Here is a 12,364-nt window from a genome sequence, read left to right on the forward strand (position 1 = left end):
CTTTAAATATTAAACTAGTGGTTTTCAACCTTAAGAAAGCAGTGTGTAGTTTGGTTCCCTTGTCACACTGTTAGCAGAGCTATTTCTACTTCTCACATGGTTTCATTTAAATAACTGTTCAAGACCCAAAGGGCTAAAATGTTCCAATATTTCAACAACACAAAGCAAAAATTCTGTCCAAAGCCCAAAAACTAGAAACAGCTTTGTGTATCCAAGCTTTGTTTTTTTCTTCTTACCGCTCTCATTAATCATCTCACGACCCCTCGGATTTATTTTGGACCCTTTGGAGGGGCTGAACCCCGGTGTTGGGATCCACAGGATTAAACATGCTAACTTCTGTAGAGTAGTTCAAACTAGCTCCACCTCGAGCAGCTGCGACAGTGACATTCTGCTTGATGCATCACCAACAATCTAATATCATATGTAACAGTATATCAGTCACATGGTTGAAACAAGAACTTCTACTTCAGTGCATTTTACTGCTAATGCCTTTGGACTTTTACTTGTTATGACATTTTTATTGGTACTGTAACCTAAGTAGAGTATCTGGATACTTTCTTACCATATCGTAGCTGCTGTCAGGCCAGTTTTGAGCCAATGCTGGCACCTCAAATCAGACCAGTTGTACTGGGACCAATTCTGGTGCATCGTTCATCTGGCAACCAGACATGTTGGATTTAGACTCCCACTGGAGTGAGTCAGTTTGATTTCCTGGATGGCACTGACAAAGGCAGACAAGGACATCATGATCATTTCAAATCAAAGACAAAATACGTCACACCCCACATGAGTTTCTTTGTTAAATGTAATCCCTAGTCTACACAGAGGAAGGAATATTAACTGTTGCTATAGCTTAAAATCCCATTAGGCTGTGTTGAGACTGGAGAGCCTATTGGCTTTTTAGGGTGAAAGCCAGATTCATTTAGAAAACTTAATTTCAAGAAGCCTTGCCTATGCACAGCCCGAGGATGATGATACAAACTGAGCAGCATGTGATGTGAAAGGTTGTGCATCAGTTCGCTGCTGGAGGAATTTCAGTCTTATTGACAAATGAATCCTTTGCTGCGGTCGGATTTTTGTGGCATTTTAATTTTGTGCCTTCATCTTAGACAACTTTGAAAGAGAAGTGCATTTACCATGGGTGTCAGTGTGTTTGTGTCACATGGTTTTCTGGTAAAACAAAATACATTTGATGTGAGAAAGTCCCTCAGTCGTTCTGCTTTCTGGGGAAAAACTTCTCTGTGCTGATTGTGACCATGTTTGATGTTGCTGGGAAATGTGGTCTTGTGAAAGTGTGTGTGTGTTTGGGTGAATGACATATCTTAATTCAACGACGACTTCCTGTCCAAGTTGGGTCTGAATCAAACATGAGCTTTTTTTTTTTTCTCCCTATGATCTCAGTGGCTCAGCCTCATAAGCCACATCCTGTCAGTCTTCTGTAAATAATCCAAGACTAAATCACAAGTCCTGTCACATGATACAGTGTTTTGTCAGCCAACAGTCAGACCTTGTGACAAAGACAGAAATACAAGGGACACACAACAACATGTTTAAATAGCCACATGAAAAATAGATGCACATATCAGCATGACAGCGCACATACTGTACGAGTGCTCTTTGCCCACTCACACAGACTGATAAGGTGCCTCCCACCCCTACAGCAACACACACACCCACACACTCATGTACAAAGGCCAGCATCTCATCTTTCCTCAGTAGCCCATCTCACAGTTTCAGCTAATCTTTACCATCACAGGCCGGGCCGCTATTGTTGGGTTTCCTCTTCTTAATTACTAGGACACTGAGCTTTGTGCTTACTGCGTCTGTTTCAGGCTCCATTTCTGACCCTGTTGTGTGTCTTTAACCCCCCTGTGAGGCTGGAGGGCCAGAGGGGCAGCTAGGTTTACCACCTGTTGGGGCAATTACTAACTGAACAAAGCATGGAGAGCAGGGAGGAGTTTTTATTTCACCTCAGTGCTTTTTATTTTACCAAGGAAGTAGTCAGCATAATCAGAAACCACCACCACTGTAACCAGCTTCAACACAAGTGTTAAAGCAGCTGTAGATTTTTATGTAACAAAATACAAACCGGCATAGAGCGAGTGCTTGAAAAAAGAGGAACAATGGCTGAATAAATTTCACCACTTCCACCCTCATCAGGCACAAAGAAGAGATCTGAAGTTAAGAACGTGCAGCTCATGGTGTCATGTTACAAGATTTCTTAACAGATGCAATGTGAGAGCAGAGGAAAGTTCAAGGAGAATAATTCATGAATACCTTCTTTCATATATTATATTATATTATTATATTACATCTGGGCCGATAATTGTTTTTTATTCATTGTTTTCTTTTTTTGTGGAACAAAGTTAAAAAACGCTCATCATTGTCCCCCTTATCCAGTCTTCATTGAATTAATGTATTAGAATAATCAAGCTGGTTTCTCTTGCTTTGAACCTTGATGAAGACCTACCAAAATGTAATGTTAAAGCTGGAGTTGGCAAACATCTGGAAAAGGCAGTATAAATATATGTAACAGGGTCAATCATGCAGCAGTAATATGTGTAACAAAGTCAAATTTATAATAAGTATTACACAAAATTTGTTTCAGTTGTGACACCTGACACACTCAGGCCTCCATAGTCAATATGTGGACTGTTTGATAAACAGTTTCTGAACCCCTGCGTTCGCCTTTGGGGGTACCCCACCTATAAAGGGGTGTCTTCCGCCTTATTGCTTCCTTTTTGCTGTTGCACTCCATGCGAGAGGTAAGCGACATTGCTCTCTTGGTAATTTCCTTCCGTGTTTTAGCGCTGTTAGGCTGTTCATAAGTTCATTTTTCATTCTAATTTATTGTATAATATGCTAACATATTGCTGTGTCACGTAATTTGTGTATGGGCTCGAGTTATATGCTCGTAATTGACAGAGGATTTTGTTTTTACCTCTTGCTGTCAGAGTTGTCAGGTATAAACAGAGATCACCTCCAAAGATATCCATGGTCTGGGCCTCTTCATAGCAACACACACAGACAACACTAGAGTCCACTGGTTACATAGATAGATAGATAGATAGATAGATAGATGATAGATAGACCCTCGTCCTGTATCTCTTCCCTCTTTGCCCTAAGCCCCTCCCATGAGATGACCACAGGCCATGCACACGCATACATTACATTGATTTATATAATCTTATTTAATTGTAGAGTTGCCTGCGATGCGTTCGCTCAGCCCCTCCTTGCCCTGCTCTCTTTCTGTCTTTCTATCAGACCACAAATGAGACAAGAATTTGCGAGCTCATCACCCAAGGATCCCTTCCTCTCACTCCCCACTACTGCAGACATCTTCCTGTGGAGGACAGCGGTCAGCTGCTCTTGAGACAAACACTCAGGCGGCGACCATATCAACTCAAATGGTGGCCAGCAGCAGTGCCGGGTCTAACCTGCGTAACAGCAGCAACAGAAAGTTTGCTGATTCGGCAGGGTGTCTGGGTTTGACTGGTCCCCTGTGGCTGGGGTTTCTGCTGGATTTAGGTTGTTGAGGCCACTGACTGGAGCTCTGTCTCTGGACTTGCCGCCCACTCTCCTCTCTGCAAGGTTGTCAGGCAGTGAGGCCACACTGTGATCAAGGCTCTGGCTTAGATTGGCTACATGAAGATGAACTTGAAGCCGCAGCTTAACAGAGGGCTACACTCTTAGCAATATTTTCCCTCCATCTCTGAAACACTTGACATTTCTTTTTGATAAGTCTGCTGTTGCCAGTGGTGGAATGGCAAATTTCTCTGCAGGACATTGAATCAGCCTTCCACCAAAAGATGTGCACATGAATCTGCATTTGTAGAGCAGCCAGTATGAACGCCCTCTCTCTGAAATGACCTGTCACTGACCAGAGTCGGTGATAAGCGGAGGTGAAGAAGTCTAGTTTTCTCTCTGGCCACTTGACTTACAAACAATATACTCAAGTTTAATGTGAGATTTGTAGCCAGTGATGCAGAAATTTGAGACAAGCTCAAGCAATGTGTCTCACCACACAATCCCAATCTTTCTATACATTCCATTCCTTTTTTTCCTGATGTGGTTAGTAATGCGTAATCTTTACAGACGGCACACAAACTTCCCGCAATTTATATGTTGTCATTGTGAATGGTATTTCTATGGATGAGTTTGTGTCCCATCAAAGACGTGCTTTTACTTTATCCATAACCACGATCTTTCCCTAACCCTGACCAAACATTTATTTCCTTACACAGATACTGTAGAATTGAAAAAATGTTGGCATTGAGTATTAAAAACTTGCAATTTAAGATATTCTAAAGTTCTGGAGAATTTTCAATACTGATGTTTCTGTTTGGCGTTAGGGTTTCTCTTGCTATTTAATATACTGTACACTCAGTAGGAACTTGTGTCAGCCACAAAATTGTGGATCAGTGGAGTGAAGGATAGTCCTCTCTCCACTACACGCCAGCTCATATCTGAAGGACGCACCTTCACAAAAGAGAAACTGTATGAATGAGGTTTCTTTAAAGAACTTAGACAGACTCTAATTATATATATATTAGAGAATATACTGTATAGATCTCTCTGTATGGACGCCCCTGAGAGCGCAGCAGTCACCAAGGTGATTTTAGGGAGGGTAATCTCTCATAATTCAAGTCGGATGGATTCACCGGAAATCAAATCAGCTTCCCAGACTGTGAGCTGAGGAGGCAATATCCCAGTGCAATTCTTCATTGACCTACATAGCATTTCTCCCTGACAGTTCCTTCCCGCTCCATACCTCCCTCCCTCCCCTCCATTGCCCTGATCTCTGGGGCTTCTCCCTGTGCGTTTGATGATGAGCGGCACAATATTCATCATCTCTGAGAAAAAAAAAAAAACAAGTGGAGAATAGAACATTAACCCGAAAAGAAAAATAATATATATCTACACCCAAAATTGTAATTTGCTGCCTGGCTTTCCAGAAATGTAATTAAGCATCAGAGACAATCGGGAATCTGTGTGTCTCCAAAAAAAAAAAAAGATCGCTTGATTAGGTATCGGGGATTGGGTAATTTCCATCAGTGATGATGTGAAATTGGGGTGCTGCAAGAGTGAGTTGGGTATGTGTGTGCCCAAAGTTCACACACACACATTTGCAGTTAAATGCTGTCACATGTGCAGACACTCATACAGACCCACATGCACACCCAGAGACAGACAGTAGGCTCCCTCATCATTAATTCAGGAGCCATCACTCTCACCCTCCTTCTGCCCCTGAGAAGCTCTCGATGCTTCCCGGCAACATTATGCATATTTATTCATACATCCTCCCCGCTTCACTAAATGTCACTGTAAATGTTTCTACTTCTAATGAAGCCATTTCTTTATGTTTTTGTTCTATTCCCTCTACCCTGCCCTCCTCCTCCTCGTCCTCCGTGTTTCCCCCTGCCTCCTTTTGAATGAGGAATATCCCTGAAAACGTTTCAGGTTCGTTGTTCTCTCTCTATTACCATAATGTCTCTAAACTTCACAAGCGCTTTATTCAACCCGCTGCTAATTCCATTCACACTTAGTTTCACCTCGCCCAAACGCCTCGGAGGAGAAACTCTGCCTTTGTAGCAATTACACCAGACCTTGATCTGACTGAACCCCGCCGCAACCACCGCCGCTGCCCGCCCCTCAAGAGTCAGCGGTGCAGGGATTTTTCAGGTTCTCCTGTGTTTCCTCACCCAAAGCCTCAGAAAGTGAATATAAGAGAGCCGGGCCACTTCGGCTTCTGTTTGTCTCTCTCTGCTTTGTTTTCGATTGCATTCACCACCCTCTTTCCTCACACATGTGCATTCCGCATACCTGCGGACAAAAAAGTCCCGATTACAACACTTCAACAGAGTTTGTGTGCGTGTCTCGTTTGTGCCAGCAAGCCTGTTCAAGAGTGTGTAAAACATTCCTCGGCTGGTAATTATCAACAGCTGCAGAAATTGTGAAACAGGTACGGCAGCTCAGTGTGACAGCCATGTAGCCCCTATTCATGTGCACAATAAACTTTCAGCCCGTAGCTGTCTTTTACTGCGGTTGTCATGGGAGAGAAACTGGAACGCGGCGTGATTAGTAGGTAACAAGGTCTTTTAAAAAGTTCATGGTCTGCACCTCTAATCCACTTTGTAATGCAGTGGAACGAGAACATGCATTTAAATATTCCTGCTGGTGGAGGAAACACTACGTCTGTCATCTCATACTGAACTTCAAGTGTAGAGTGTGTGCTGCAGCCATGTCCCTGATGCACTCTGTGACGGTCAGAGTACATGTTGTTTTCACATAGGATATACTGCCAAGATGGATATAGTGTAGCTCATATCAAAAGGTTGGGGTTTTTAGCGCATAAATCCAAGAGATTAAATGGTCCATATGACGGCAGCAGGCAAGATTCAGTGTCTGACGGAGATCAGTGCAACATACGTTGGATGATATGACATCAGGACTGGCACCCTGCACCCAGTCATTTGGGGCAGCAGGGCTGAAAATACCAGTGCAGCTGCAAGTGGAATATTGGACCAAATCTTTGAATTGGTGACCCGGCTTAATCCCCTGAGGCTGCGAGCTGGTTTGATTCTCCTCATCAGTAAACTGTTTTGGGGACTGGTATGAACTATGAGCTTGTAAAGCTAACCGGGATAGCTGTCAGGCCAGTTGTCATGGGAGCTAATATAGTTTGTTTGCTGTGGTGAGTTGGTAAACTTGCTGTGTAGTCCCCTTGGTTTGGCTTCAAGCAAATCAAAATGCATCATTAAAAGCCACGAGAGACTGTTTACTCCGCTCCTTGATTAAATGTATTTGGGTCGGGAGCAAGAATATTAGTTTGGCTCACAGGAAGTAGCCTGTGGATAGAAAGCAAGCTGCAACCTCCTGGGTGGAAAAATCAAGCTGGTGTGTTGTTGCCAAAAACTGCAGTTCCTCAATTGGCCACTTGAGGCCGGCTCCAAAAGCAAGCCAATCCCTTTGGACACCCATATTGAAATGCCTAAATCCACAGCAGAAATAAGCATGTTTACAACCTGGTACAAAAACAGTTTTGGTCTCCATGGCTAATTACCCCAGTCATGATCACTGTTCAAAATGAAGGGCGGAGCTGCCTTGAACGACAGCCTGTTTGTGATCCGTCACCACGGTCTATATGTCAGATCCACCCTATGTTTCTCCACCACTTTGATCACTATTGGCTGCAAACACCAAGATGGCGACGACCAAAATGCCAAACTCGAGGCTTCAAAACAGGAGTCCACTAACCAATGGGTGATGTCACAATGGCTACGTCAATTATTTTTGTACAGTCGATGGTGTAAAGCCTGCCTATCTCAAATTCCCTGTTGCTACATGAAACGCATCTACACAGTTTATTTTAGTACTGTGCGTAAAACAACAACTTCTGAGCTAGCACCCTACACGCTACAGTCTAAAACCTAAAATGTTTTATGTGGTGTTTTCATTTGCAGGGATTTAACCATTTTAATGCCAGCCCCTGCCTTTCTACCAAAACAAATTCCCCCAACACTATTTTGCAAGGGCACTGTCGCCCTGGGCTATGTGCCACCCAAGACAATTGTGATTGGTTTAAAGAAATACAAAATACAAACAACCAAGAGCGTTATATCCTTCAGTACTGAATTATGAAGGGTTCAGACCTTTCTCCAGAGCTGGCATGGTGCGAGACAGGTCTGGCTATGTGAGACTACAAGAGCTTAACCACAGAGAAAACGTCCTGAGGAGGGTCCTATCTGCCCTATTATCAAGAGGGCAATATATTTCGTTGCTGGTCCAGGTCAGACCTTGATTCATTCTTTGGCTATCTGCTAGCAACTGTTGATTTCACTCATGGCTAGTTGTTTAAGTCAGACTTGCAGAGCACGCCTTGTAGTTGGGTCTGATCAAGTCTGGATCACATTTCCACCACAAATAATCACTCCAGAATTTGTTCCATATGAATCATACCAAAGGGGGGAAATCGAAGCAGTGTCTGACACACCTGGACTAAACAAAACAGGTTTGAAAAACTACCCAGAGGGGAATGTTTCAGGGATGCCAAATGTCTGTTTTATAGATGGATCACAGATCATATATCATACTGACAGATTGAAATTTTTTTGATGACTGCAACTTAATATTTACAATCCCCTCTTAAAATTCCTTACTGGAGTCTCCCCAAAGATTGTGAAAGTAGCTTCTACATACAGGTGGGAGACACAACCAATATAAAGTGTCAGCTCAGTATCACTAAGAATTATGTCCATATTGGACGATTCTTCACCTCATGATTTACGCCCAGTACCAGCGCAGTAAGGAGCATGCCCTTTATGTAGCAAGTTTAAAGTGAGGGTGGTAAATAAGCATGTAGCATTTCTTACTTTGATACAGGAGACCAGAAATTATGTCCCGTCACAGACCTGTTATTAACATTTCCATCTGTAACCACAGTGTTTCCCCACGCGTAACCAAGTGTCTTAATTGCCACACCTCAACTACATTTTATTTGCCCTAACCATGATCTTAACAACCTAATTGCCAGAATAAATATCGGCATTGTATGTTCTGCAAACCGCGTATGCATTTCATTTGTATCTTATTATGTAGCCGATACATTGAAACTTTACGTGTCTTCTTTTTTCTTCTTCCATAACACTGTGGTTAAAATGTGGTTAGATTTAGGCACAAAAACAACTTGATATGGTGAGGAAAAGATCATGTTTTGGCTTGGAATATGCAGTTTTGATGGCACAATCCTGGATAGAAATGCAGCAATGTTTCTGTAAAACCTGCTCTTTGTGGCACTACCCATGGTGGAAACACAGCGGCAGGCAACACATTCTCACTCTGACCTCGTCACATATCAACGTTGGGTCATGGACTTTCCACATATGATGTGAAAGGTACCCTGGGTGTGTTGGTTGTTGACGTTCTGGGATGTTGTGTCAAGTTCTGCCTGTTGCATGCATTGTCTTCTTTCAAAATACACTTCTGTTTTCACAGGAAATTTAACGTTTACATACAGTCTCTTTCAAAATAAACCCACTACGTTGGTACAACACCGCAAATTTACTTCTTTTTCCTTCAACAAAAACATGTGCTTAGGAAAAAAGAAAAGGGTTTGGCTTTAGAATCTTATGAGATGTGAACACCGCTCTGTCAGGTGAAGGTTGGTGTTTGTTAGACCCATCCACCACCCCTCCCGCCAGCTTGCCCCACTTGGCCTTTCGTCACCTTAACTTTCGTCCTTGTCCCACCACGTGTCCCCCTGGTTCCCACTGTATAATGCCGACATTAAGGGACGCCTTTTTTGTTGGTTTCTGACGCTGGCTGCAAGTCACTGCCTAAGCACCAGATTTTGAAGCCTTTGGGGTGTGACTGGGCTCAGAAAACACCTATGTTCGGTACCTAAAAAAACAACAGTTTTGTTGTTTGTTGGTGTCGAACAGTGATCTGCAGCTTGGATGATACGCCATCCACCATCTCCCAATGACATTTCTTACTGCACTATAGAAATGTTGATATAATACGTATGAATGTACAAATGTATCTGTGGTATGCAGACACATACAATGCCAGCATTTGCCTCTAGTGCATGGGCCGATCTTTCTCTAACCACACCATAGCTGTCTTGTGCATTAATGTAGAAAGCAGGATTTTTTGAAAGTTGGCACTGGATGAAAAGAAATTGAATGGAAGCCAGGGTTTAGCAGAACTGCCCAATATTGATGTTCTTGTCTAACAGTGCTGCTTTGTGAGGGCCATCATGAGCCTCCAGAGCAGCTCAGTGCGTCTTGGTATAGATTGTACAAGTCTCTTGAACTGTCCTGGAGGGACACAACACCATTCTTCTGAAAGACATCCCTGCATTTGGTGTTTTAATGTTTGTGTTGGACAGCGCTGTCTTACATGTTGGTGTAAAGTCTCCTGTGGATGCTCAGTGGGGTTGAGATCTGATTGTGAAAGCCATAACATATGATTCACTCTCCCAACCATCCAGTGAGCCCCTGTGTCGTGCCGAGAAATTTATATGCAGGATCTCAAAATAGCACAAAAGGTGTTAAATCATGTCTGAATTCTTGGCAACGTCTCCAAAGAGAGACTTTTCAATCAGAAACTGAGGTGAAATGCTCATACTGACTTTGTGCCAAATGGTTTGAACCTGTACATTTCACTCTGGCTCACTGTCTTTGGTGAATAAAGGCCAGGCTAATGAAATCAAGTCCACTGCTCACAGGAGCCATAAAATGTCTGCTTTTGTACCGGAGCTAATTATTCATCGGGGCTGTACTAAAGATTAGTGCGGATATATATGAAGAAGCAAATCCTTTAAATGGCTCTTTTATTGTTCCCCTACAATCCCCCCCTCATTTTAGATACGGCGCAGGCAGGCACCCTTGTGAAATGACTCTAAGCCATTGTTCCTGTGTTATCCTGAAGACACGAAAGGCTAGTTAGTGCTGCCTTTGATAGAGATGCCCGGCACCATTTTAACATTTGTGTTATCAGCAAGACAGAGAATTACCGAGGCTGGGATGGGAATAAAGCCACTCGATCCTCTGTCTGCCTCTCTCTCTAGGAACAGAAAATAATAATGTGCAGGGATTGTAGGCTTATCTTGCTCCATTGTGTCACGAAAACTTTTCACAAGGGGGACATCTCAATACACCATAAAGCATGTCAACCTCCTGAATTGACAGCGCTGCTTACATCCCTCACAGGGCAACACAATGATTTATGTCCTTAAAACAAGCAGATTACAACACACACTGCATCAAAGTTATCATTTCAGCAGAGTGCTGTTAATGCTGCTAATGCTGATGCATGAAGTCTGACTCAGATTTATGCTGAATATAGTGATTAAGTCTGCAAAAACCTTTCATCAGCGCACTTGTTTGCAAACCCTGAGAGACTCTGAGAGTCTGTGCACTCTCAGAGGCATTACAGTAAGGTGAGCTGGCGGAGCAGTTGGGTGGCTCTGCCTGAGCTGCTCACCAGCTCTGATGCCCCCTACAGGGCAGAAGGCTCCCAACCAGCAGAGACCTGCAGCTGGAAACCTCCAGTTATTGCAGTCAATTGAGCTAAAACAGCAGAGAACTCAAGCAGCAGTGTGTGCCAGGCTTAACCCTTAAAGCCCGGTGACAGCGGGAGGAGGAGCAGGGTCAGGGAGCTTGGAGCTTTATGGGAAGTAGGTTGAATTTTTGTTTCAGTGTCAGTTCCTCTTCTACTGGAAGGTTGTGCAATGAGAGAAAATATGAATGGGTGTTTTGACCGGAAGTTTTGCTCTCTCTGCTTCCAGTTTTTCAGTTTCATAATCAGTTTTATCTGAGCAAAAAATCTGTTACGGCAAATTAAAGTTTGTGAGTGCACTCTAGAAATCATAATTCATTTTTTTAGATTGTTTCCATGGTTGATCCTGTTTGTTTTTAGATTTCTAAAAATCCTTCCTTGTCACCTCTGCTGCTAATTTAACAGTTCATACACGCCAAGTCCAATTTTTATTGTCATCAATCCTGTTTTCATCATTAATAACACCAAATACTGTGATTTTTATTACATTTATTTGTTTGTTTTACAAGGGTTTGTGGCTCCACACTCCCAGCTGGTGTCATATCTCACACCTTTAATGTCACAGTGGTTGAAATGACATATGCTGTCACTTGTGAGTCTGTGTATTTTTGGTGCAGGCTGAAGTGTGAGACAGACAGACAGATTGTCCATACAGCAGTGTCTTTGTTCACAGGAACAACAGTGCACACTCAGTGGGTCCCCTGAGCCCCTATAGGCTCCCACAAAACGGGGCCATACAGCATGTCTATGATGTCCTTATGATGTTTCTATAGGAACCTGTGGCGTGTGTGGTGCTCCTTAGTGTCTGTGATGTCAGAGTTACAGATTCACTGTGATGTTCATGTCTCACCTTTGTTAAACTTATAACAGAGGCACTGTACTTTCTCATCAGAGCTGGAAGATTTTCTGTGAGTGATCCAAAATAAATAAAAAATGGATCTCATTCAAGATGGCTTATGAGCTCAGAAGACGCCGTCGGGTTACAGAGCATTTTCTGTCTGATGCGTCCAGAGAAGGCTACAGGCTGATAGAGAGAGAGAGAGAGAGAGAGAGAGAGAGAGAGAGGCAGCTGGGTGAAATCTGCATCTCGATTGCAGAGACACCCCCTCCACACACACCAACACACACGCACGCACGCGGACTATCACGCGCGCCCGCGTACTCATCTCTCGTAAAGGGGCGTGTGGGGCTGGCAGGGACTCAAACCCTCTGCATTTGCATCAGTGGAGGAGCCGAGAGCGGTGGCGCACGGAGACACGGACGGGAGAAAAAAACTTAGATCAACCGCGACTTTTCTGATTCT

Source organism: Epinephelus lanceolatus, chromosome 20 (genome assembly GCF_041903045.1).
Source record: "Epinephelus lanceolatus isolate andai-2023 chromosome 20, ASM4190304v1, whole genome shotgun sequence".
In the NCBI taxonomy this organism is placed as follows: domain Eukaryota; kingdom Metazoa; phylum Chordata; class Actinopteri; order Perciformes; family Serranidae; genus Epinephelus; species Epinephelus lanceolatus.